The 10,000-nt window shown below is 66.2% G+C and overlaps 1 non-coding gene across 1 annotated transcript in view; it reads right to left on the bottom strand.

Moving 5' to 3' along the window:
* LOC135765537 (18S ribosomal RNA) overlaps window positions 1-478 on the bottom strand; it is a 1,855-nt gene extending 1,377 nt beyond the window's left edge. The window contains exon 1 of the ribosomal RNA XR_010540816.1: window positions 1-478. This exon is cut by the window's left edge and continues 1,377 nt beyond it. This is a non-coding gene — a ribosomal RNA (18S ribosomal RNA).
* Between the last annotated feature and the right edge of the window lie 9,522 nt (window positions 479-10,000).

Consider the following 10,000-nt stretch of genomic DNA (forward strand, 5'->3'; position numbering starts at 1 on the left):
TGGGTAATTTGCGCGCCTGCTGCCTTCCTTGGATGTGGTAGCCGTTTCTCAGGCTCCCTCTCCGGAATCGAACCCTGATTCCCCGTCACCCGTGGTCACCATGGTAGGCGCCTAAAGTACCATCGAAAGTTGATAGGGCAGACATTCGAATGAGTCGTCGCCGCCGCGGGGGCGCGCGATCGGCTCGAGGTTATCCTGAGTCACCAAAGCGGCCGGGGCGCGCCCGGAGACGCGTCCCGGATGGGTTTTGGGTCTGATAAATGCACGCGTCCCCGGCCCTCGCGGGCCGGGTCGGCGCTCGTTTGCATGTATTAGCTCTGGAATTGCCACAGTTATCCAAGTACGGGTGGAGCGATCAAAGGAACCATAACTGATTTAATGAGCCATTCGCAGTTTCACTGTACCGGCCGTGTGCACTTAGACCTGCATGGCTTAATCTTTGAGACAAGCATATGTTACTGGCAGGATCAACCAGGTAGTAGCCGTAGGAGAGCCTCGCTCTGACCCGGGGTTCACGCGGCGCGGGTCCCGGTTTCCACCCCCCGGGGGGAGTGGGACCGGGGCCACTCTCGTGTGGCTCTCCCCTCTCGTAGGCTGAGGGGCGGCCGGGTGGGCCGTAACCGAGGAAAGGTGCGTTTCGCGGGGCCGGGTGGCCGCGACGGGCCGGGGGCGTCTCCGCCCTCGGTCGCCGAGGCCCTCGCCGGCCGCCGGTGGCGGACCTTCGCGTCTGACGGACCGTCTGAGTCTCCCGCGGAAAGGGTCGGGCGGGCTCCGGAGAGCCCCCCTGGAGGCGAGAGCGCCGGGTCGGGGAGGAACCGACCGCCCATGGCGGCCGACGCGCTAACGTCGGCCGGGCGGAGGCCTGCCCCAGGCGCAGTTCGATTTCCAGAATCTCAGGGCCATGACACACAAAGCGTATCCGGGCGTCACCCCGTAACGGGTCATTAAGGCTGAGACGTGGGCGGCCCTGTCCCGCCCGGGGTTTCGTTTAGCGGCCGACGCCGGTTCGTTTTGCGGCCGAACGACGCCGGTTCGTTTAGCGGCCGAACGAAGCCGGCTCGTTTAACGGCCGAGGCCAGCCGGGTTCGTCCCTTCCTTGGATGATTTACCATTCGTAATAAGAATCGTCACTACCTCAGTGCAGAGGGACTTTTTCGAGGCATTTGTGTCCGCTCGAGAGGCCTCTCGCTGGGCTCGAGAGGTCCTGGGATCCGGTAGCCTATCACCTTGGAGAGTCAGCGAGGTGCTCTTCCCTATATACCCGATGGCACCTGTTCGGGCCACCGTCCCCTGCTGGACGGGGCCCGGCTCTGTACCGCCCCAGACAGAGCGCCTTCGTCGGTCACGAAGGCAGGGTCGTGGACCCTGGAAGCGCACGAGCCACCCGACTCGGCTTCCATAGCGGCTGGCGGCCCTGGCCCGCCCGAGACGAAGCGCCTTCGTCGGTCAGACAGATAGGGTCGAGGACCCTGGAAGTGCGAGAGCCACCCGACTCGACTTCCACGGCGGCCCGGAGGCCGGGCCCGTCCCCGTCCGTGCCCGGGGACGGGGCACCTTCGTCGGTCAAACGCGTTGGTCTTGGACCCTGGAAGTGCACGAGCCACCCGACTCGACTTCCATAGCGGTCGGCGGCCCCGTACCGCCCCAGACAGAGCACCTTCGTCGGTCACGAAGAGAGGGTCTTGGACCCTGGAAGTGCACGAGCCACCCGACTCGACTTCCATAGCGGTCGGCGGCCCTGTCCCGCCCCAGACGATGCACCTTCGTCTGTCACACAGATAGGGTCTTGGACCCTGGAAGCCGTCCCCCTCGACTTCCGTAACGGTCGGCGGCCCTGTCCCGCCGCAGACGGGTCACCACTCCGTCTGTCTGTAGGGTCTTGGACCCTGGAAGCCGCCCCACTCGACTTCCATCGCGGTCGGCGGCCCTGGCCCGCCGCAGACGGGTCGCCACTCCGTCTGTCTGTAGGGTCTTGGACCCTGGAAGCCGCCCCACTCGACTTCCATCGCGGTCGGCGGCCCTGGCCCGCCGCAGACGGGTCGCCACTCCGTCTGTCTGTAGGGTCTTGGACCCCGGAAGCCGCCTCACTCGACTTCCATCGCGGTCGGCGGCCCTGTCCCGCCGCAGACGGTGTGCCACTCCGTCTGTCACACAGATACATAAGGGTGTCTCGGAACCCCGGACGCCGACCGAGACGAAACGCGTGGGGTCGGTGCGCCCGAGAGGGTAGGGTGCCCCGGGGCCGGCCGCTCGCCCGACCGGCTTCCGGGACTCCTTGACCGCTCGGGAGACCTATCCACGCGCCCGCCCGACCGGCGGCCGGGGGCCCTCGACCGCCACACGCGTACCGACGACCGGGGGGTTTCCGTTTTACGGCCGACGCCGAGATCCTTCGACGGTTCCAACATGGGTTGTTACGCTTTTGTGTTCGCCCGTGTCTGAGCATATATGGTCGGGTCGAACCTTTGAGGCCGTAGCCTGGAGATCCAGGGCGGATCTTATCTCACAACACGTGTGTCTTTGAGGCCGTAGCCTAGATCCAGAGACTTTAGGATCTTTTTAGCAGTTTTAAGGCCGTAGCCTTGATCCAGGGCGGATCTTTTGAGCAGCTTTAAGGCCGTAGCCTTGATCCAGGGCGGATCTTTTCACAGGTTTTAAGCCGAAGCGCCTTGATCCAGGGACTTTTGGATCTTTTTTTGCCGTTTTTAGGCCGTAGCCTTGATCCAGGGCGGATCGTTTTGCGGCCGTAGCCGAGTTCCATCACCCAAGGTAGCTTTAGTTTTTAGGCATTAGCCTTGATGATCCAGGGCGGATCGTTTTGCGGCCGTAGCCGAGTTCCATCACCCAAGGTAGCTTTAGTTTTTAGGCATTAGCCTTGATATGATCCAGGCCGGATCTTTCCGCCTAGGCGGCATGCGGATATGGGTTACCCGTCTTTCGACACTCGCCCGGGGCGCTGCCTCACATCAGACGCCCTTCGTCCGTTCCAACCGTTCCAGTTCTTTTAACGGTTTTTCGTTCATCGCACACCGACGCGCACAGACCTTTCTTGGGATCTGCCGCAGGGAGGGAGGACGCTGGAGGTCCACTTTCGAAGCAACCCATCCCTATATACCCGATGGCACCTGTTCAAACGACCGCCCCTTGAGAGAAGGGGCCCTTCCCGTGGCTCGTCCGGGAGGAGGCGCCCGCGTCGGAAGGCGCCGTAAGGTCGGAGACCCTGGAAGTGCACGAGTCACCCGCTTTTACCTCCAGGCCCTCTGTCGTACTTCTCGTGTCCGCTCACGAGACCTCGTTTCGGCTTTATGGAAGTGCACGAGTCACCCGCTTTTGCCTTTTCTGGAAGTGCACGAGTCACCCGCTTTTGCTTCCAGGCCCTCTGTCGTACTTCTCGTGTCCGCTCACGAGACCTCTCTTCGGCCTGGGGGTGCGCCACGTACACCCCCGCGTCCGCATTCGAGTCACCTCTTCGGGCTCATGAGGTAGGGTCGGTGACCCTGGAAGTCAGAGACTTCCAGGCCTTCTGTCGTACACCCTCGCGTCCGCTCACGAGACCTCTCTTCGGCCTGGGGGTGCGCCACGTACACCCTCCCGCGTCCGCTTTCGAGTCACCCATCTGGGCTACGGAGGTAGGGACGTGTGCCCTGGAAGAACCAGACTTCCAGGAGGGAGGGCCGCCCTGTCAGGCCCGCTTTCGAGTCACCCATCTGGGCTACGGAGGTAGGGACGGGTGCCCTGGAGGAACCAGACTTCCAGGAGGGAGGGCCGCCCTGTCAGGCCCGCTTTCGAGTCACCCATCTGGGCTACGGAGGTAGGGACGGGTGCCCTGGAGGAACCAGACTTCCAGGAGGGAGGGCCGCCCTGTCAGGCCCGCTTTCGAGTCACCCATCTGGGCTACGGAGGTAGGGACGTGTGCCCCGGAGGAACCGGACTTCCAGGAGGGAGGGCCGCCCTGTCAGGCCCGCCTCGGAGTCACCTCTCTGGGCTAAGGAGGCAGGGACGTGTGCCCTGGAGGAACCAGACTTCCAGGAGGGAGGGCCGCCCTGTCAGGCCCGCTTTCGAGTCACCCATCTGGGCTACGGAGGTGGGGACGGGTGCCCTGGAGGAACCAGACTTCCAGGAGGGAGGGCCGCCCTGTCAGGCCCGCCTCGGAGTCACCTCTCTGGGCTAAGGAGGCAGGGACGTGTGCCCTGGAGGAACCAGACTTCCAGGAGGGAGGGCCGCCCTGTCAGGCCCGCTTTCGAGTCACCCATCTGGGCTACGGAGGTGGGGACGGGTGCCCTGGAGGAACCAGACTTCCAGGAGGGAGGGCCGCCCTGTCAGGCCCGCCTCGGAGTCACCTCTCTGGGCTAAGGAGGCAGGGACGTGTGCCCTGGAGGAACCAGACTTCCAGGAGGGAGGGCCGCCCTGTCAGGCCCGCCTCGGAGTCACCTCTCTGGGCTAAGGAGGCAGGGACGTGTGCCCTGGAGGAACCAGACTTCCAGGAGGGAGGGCCGCCCTGTCAGGCCCGCTTTCGAGTCACCCATCTGGGCTACGGAGGTAGGGACGTGTGCCCTGGATGAACCGGACTTCCAGGAGGGAGGGCCGCCCTGTCAGGCCCGCTTTCGAGTCACCCATCCGGGCTACGGAGGTAGGGACGTGTGCCCTGGAGGAACCAGACTTCCAGGAGGGAGGGCCGCCCTGTCAGGCCCGCCTCGGAGTCACCTCTCTGGGCTAAGGAGGCAGGGACGTGTGCCCTGGAGGAACCAGACTTCCAGGAGGGAGGGCCGCCCTGTCAGGCCCGCCTCGGAGTCACCTCTCTGGGCTAAGGAGGCAGGGACGTGTGCCCTGGATGAACCGGACTTCCAGGAGGGAGGGCCGCCCTGTCAGGCCCGCTTTCGAGTCACCCATCTGGGCTACGGAGGTAGGGACGTGTGCCCTGGAGGAACCAGACTTCCAGGAGGGAGGGCCGCCCTGTCAGGCCCGCCTCGGAGTCACCTCTCTGGGCTAAGGAGGCAGGGACGTGTGCCCTGGATGAACCGGACTTCCAGGAGGGAGGGCCGCCCTGTCAGGCCCGCTTTCGAGTCACCCATCTGGGCTACGGAGGTAGGGACGTGTGCCCTGGAGGAACCAGACTTCCAGGAGGGAGGGCCGCCCTGTCAGGCCCGCCTCGGAGTCACCTCTCTGGGCTAAGGAGGCAGGGACGTGTGCCCTGGAGGAACCGGACTTCCAGGAGGGAGGGCCGCCCTGTCAGGCCCGCTTTCGAGTCACCCATCTGGGCTACGGAGGTAGGGACGTGTGCCCCGGAGGAACCAGACTTCCAGGAGGGAGGGCCGCCCTGTCAGGCCCGCCTCGGAGTCACCTCTCTGGGCTAAGGAGGCAGGGACGTGTGCCCTGGAGGAACCGGACTTCCAGGAGGGAGGGCCGCCCTGTCAGGCCCGCTTTCGAGTCACCCATCTGGGCTACGGAGGTAGGGACGGGTGCCCCGGAGGAACCAGACTTCCAGGAGGGAGGGCCGCCCTGTCAGGCCCGCCTCGGAGTCACCTCTCTGGGCTAAGGAGGCAGGGACGTGTGCCCTGGAGGAACCGGACTTCCAGGAGGGAGGGCCGCCCTGTCAGGCCCGCTATCGAGTCACCCATCTGGGCTACGGAGGTGGGGACGTGTGCCCTGGAGGAACCAGACTTCCAGGAGGGAGGGCCGCCCTGTCAGGCCCGCCTCGGAGTCACCTCTCTGGGCTACGGAGGTAGGGACGTGTGCCCTGGAGGAACCGGACTTCCAGGAGGGAGGGCCGCCCTGTCAGGCCCGCCTCGGAGGCCTCCCCTCGGGCAGGGGAGGCAGGGTCGGGGACCCTGGAGGAACCGGACTTCCAGGAGGGAGGGCCGCCCTGTCAGGCCCGCCTCGGAGGCCTCCCCTCGGGCAGGGGAGGCAGGGTCGGGGACCCTGGAGGTGCCGGACCTCCAGGGGGACGGAGGCCGAACCCGTGGCCGGGGAGGGTGAGCCTTGCCGGGCTAGGCTCGCGCGGGTTCGAAGGCCTGGTTCGAGAGGACCCCTTCCCCTATATACCCGATGGCACCTGTTCACACTACTGCCCTTTCGAGAGGGGACCCCGACCGGTCCGCGGCCGGGACGGCGCACCTCGGTCGGCCTCGGCGAGTGGGTCGGGGTGCCTGGAGGTGCTGCGAGCGGCCCGCCTGGAAGTGCGCGAGCCACCCGACTCTGGCGGCCGGCGCCCCCGGGCCCGTGCCCGCGGCCGACTCGTCTGACCCGGCATCGTCAAGGTCACCAATACCACGGAGCGTCTACGACGCCCCGTTTCCGAGATATCGGCCAATGAACTGCCGGGCGCCGTATCTCGGCCGGGGAAGGTCCTACGGACTCGGGGCCGGGCTCGTCGGAAAGGTCTCGCCCGGGGCTTTCCGACGAGACCGGCCGCGGGTCCGTGCGACCCCGGGGGCCCGAGATACTTCCGGTCGAAAATTCGAATTTCGTTACCGCGCTGCTCCGGCGCCCCGGGTCCGGGGCCTTCGCCCTTCGGGTGGGTGGCTCCTCCGCGGGGGGCCTTTCGAACGAGCCCACCCGCGCGTCGCTAGCCCTTTCCGGGGCCGAGATACGGCCTACCCCCGCGGGATTTTCCCACGGCCGTTTCTCGGGCGCCTCGGGTCCGGGGCCTTCGCCCTTCGGGTCGGTCGCTATGCCGGAGGGGAGCTTTCGAACGAGCCCTCCCTCGAGTCTCTGGCCCTTTCCCGGGCCGAGATACGGGCGGGTGGTCGCGGAATTTTCGCTCGTCCGGGGCTCCGGCGCCCCTAGCGTCCGCCTCGGAGGTCGCCCGGACGCGCGGCCGGTCTCGTTCGAAAGGTCCGTCCCGGGGCTTTCCGACGAGCCCGGCCTCGGGTCCGTGCGACCCCGCCCGCCGGAGATACGTCCGGTCGAAGCTCGCGGAAATTCCCGCGGCCGTATCTCGGGCGCCTCGGGTCCGGGGCCTTCGCCCTTTGGGTCGGTCGCTCCGCCGGAGGGGGCCTTTCGAACGAGCCTACCCGCGAGCCTCTAGCCCCTTCCCCGGCCGAGATACGGCGGTCTGTGCCCGGATTTTCCCACGGCCGTTTCTCGGGCGCCTCGGGTCCGGGGCCTTCGCCCTTCGGGTCGGTCGCTATGCCGGAGGGGAGCTTTCGAACGAGCCTACCCGCGAGCCTCTAGCCCTTTCCCCGGCCGAGATACGGCGGTCTGTGCCCGGATTTTCCCACGGCCGTTTCTCGGGCGCCTCGGGTCCGGGGCCTTCGCCCTTCGGGTCGGTCGCTATGCCGGAGGGGGGCTTTCGAACGAGCCTACCCGCGAGCCTCTAGCCCTTTCCCCGGCCGAGATACGGCGGTCCCTCCCCGGATTTTCCCACGGCCGTTTCTCGGGCGCCTCGGGTCCGGGGCCTTCGCCCTTCGGGTCGGTCGCTATGCCGGAGGGGAGCTTTCGAACGAGCCTACCCGCGAGCCTCTAGCCCTTTCCCCGGCCGAGATACGGCGGTCTGTGCCCGGATTTTCCCACGGCCGTTTCTCGGGCGCCTCGGGTCCGGGGCCTTCGCCCTTCGGGTCGGTCGCTATGCCGGAGGGGGGCTTTCGAACGAGCCTACCCGCGAGCCTCTAGCCCTTTCCCCGGCCGAGATACGGCGGTCCCTCCCCGGATTTTCCCACGGCCGTTTCTCGGGCGCCTCGGGTCCGGGGCCTTCGCCCTTCGGGTCGGTCGCTATGCCGGAGGGGAGCTTTCGAACGAGCCTACCCGCGAGCCTCTAGCCCTTTCCCCGGCCGAGATACGGCGGTCTGTGCCCGGATTTTCCCACGGCCGTTTCTCGGGCGCCTCGGGTCCGGGGCCTTCGCCCTTCGGGTCGGTCGCTATGCCGGAGGGGGGCTTTCGAACGAGCCTACCCGCGAGCCTCTAGCCCTTTCCCCGGCCGAGATACGGCGGTCCCTCCCCGGATTTTCCCACGGCCGCAGCACGGGCGCCTTTGCTCGGATCGACTCGCCCTTTGGGTCGGTCGCTCCACGCGAGGGGACCTTTCGAACGAGCCTACCCGCGAGCCTCTAGCCCTTTCCCCGGCCGAGATACGGCGGTCCCTCCCCGGATTTTCCCACGGCCGCAGCTCGGGCGCCCTTGCTCGGATCGACTCGCCCTTCGGGTCGGTTGCTCTACCGGAGCGGCCCTATCCAACGAGCCAACCCGCTTCTCTCTAACCCTAAGCCCGGCCGAGATACGGCGGTCCCTCCGCGGATTTTCCCACGGCCGCAGCTCGGGCGCCTTTGCTCGGATCGACTCGCCCTTTGGGTCGGTTGCTCTACCGGAGCGGCCCTATCCAACGAGCCAACCCTCGTCTCTCTAACCCTAAGCCCGGCCGAGATACGGCGGTCCCTCCGCGGATTTTCCCACGGCCGCAGCTCGGGCGCCTTTGCTCGGATGAACTCGCCCTTTGGGTCGGTTGCTCTACCCGAGCGGACCTTTCCAACGAGCCAACCCTCGTCTCTCTAACCCCAAGCCCGGCCGAGATACGGGGTACCACCGCCTGACCTTTAAACGGCCGTAACTCGGGCGCCTTTGCTCGGATCGACTCGCCCTTTGGGTCGGTTGCTCTACCGGAGCGGCCCTATCCAACGAGCCAACCCTCGTCTCTCTAACCCTAAGCCCGGCCGAGATACGGGGTACCACCGCCTGACCTTTAAACGGCCGTAACTCGGGCGCCTTTGCTCGGATCGACTCGCCCTTTGGGTCGGTTGCTCCACCCGAGGGGACCTTTCCAACGAGCCAACCCTCGTCTCTCTAACCCTAAGCCCGGCCGAGATACGGGGTACCACCGCCTGACCTTTAAACGGCCGTAACTCGGGCGCATTTGCTCGGATCGACTCGCCCTTTGGGTCGGTTGCTCCACCCGAGGGGACCTTTCCAACGAGCCAACCCTCGTCTCTCTAACCCTAAGCCCGGCCGAGATACGGGGTACCACCGCCTGACCTTTAAACGGCCGTAACTCGGGCGCATTTGCTCGGATCGACTCGCCCTTTGGGTCGGTTGCTCTACCCGAGGGGACCTTTCGAACGAGCCTACCCGCTTCTCCCTAACCCCAAGCCCGGCCGAGATACGGCGGTCCCTCCGCGGATTTTCCCACGGCCGCAGCTCGGACGCCCTTGCTCGGATCGACTCGCCCTTTGGGTCGGTTGCTCTACCGGAGCGGCCCTTTCCAACGAGCCAACCCTCGTCTCTCTAACCCTAAGCCCGGCCGAGATACGGGGCACCACCGCCTGACCTTTAAACGCCCGTAGCTCCGGCGCACAAAGTCCCAGGACTTCGCCCTTTGGGTCGGTTGCTCCACCGGAGGGGACCTTTCCAACGAGCCAACCCTCGTCTCTCTAACCCTAAGCCCGGCCGAGATACGGGGTACCACCGCCTGACCTTTAAACGGCCGTAACTCGGGCGCCTTTGCTCGGATCGACTCGCCCTTTGGGTCGGTTGCTCCACCCGAGGGGACCTTTCGAACGAGCCTACCCGCTTCTCCCTAACCCCAAGCCCGGCCGAGATACGGCGGTCCCTCCGCGGATTTTCCCACGGCCGCAGCTCGGACGCCCTTGCTCGGATCGACTCGCCCTTTGGGTCGGTTGCTCTACCGGAGCGGCCCTTTCCAACGAGCCAACCCTCGTCTCTCTAACCCTAAGCCCGGCCGAGATACGGGGCACCACCGCCTGACCTTTAAACGCCCGTAGCTCCGGCGCACAAAGTCCCAGGACTTCGCCCTTTGGGTCGGTTGCTCCACCGGAGGGGACCTTTCCAACGAGCCAACCCGCGTCTCTCTAACCCCAAGCCCGGCCGAGATACGGGGCACCACCGCCTGACCTTTAAACGCCCGTAGCTCGGGCGCCTTGGGTCGGATCGACTCGTCCCTTGGGTCGGTTGCTCTACCGGAGCGGACCTATCCAACGAGCCAACCCGCGCCTCTCTAACCCTAAGCCCGGCCGAGATACGGAGTACCACCCCTTGATATTCCCACGGCCGT

This window comes from Paramisgurnus dabryanus, unplaced genomic scaffold, assembly GCF_030506205.2.
Source record: "Paramisgurnus dabryanus unplaced genomic scaffold, PD_genome_1.1 h2tg000220l_1_36516__unordered_in_group10, whole genome shotgun sequence".
In the NCBI taxonomy this organism is placed as follows: Eukaryota; Metazoa; Chordata; class Actinopteri; order Cypriniformes; family Cobitidae; genus Paramisgurnus; species Paramisgurnus dabryanus.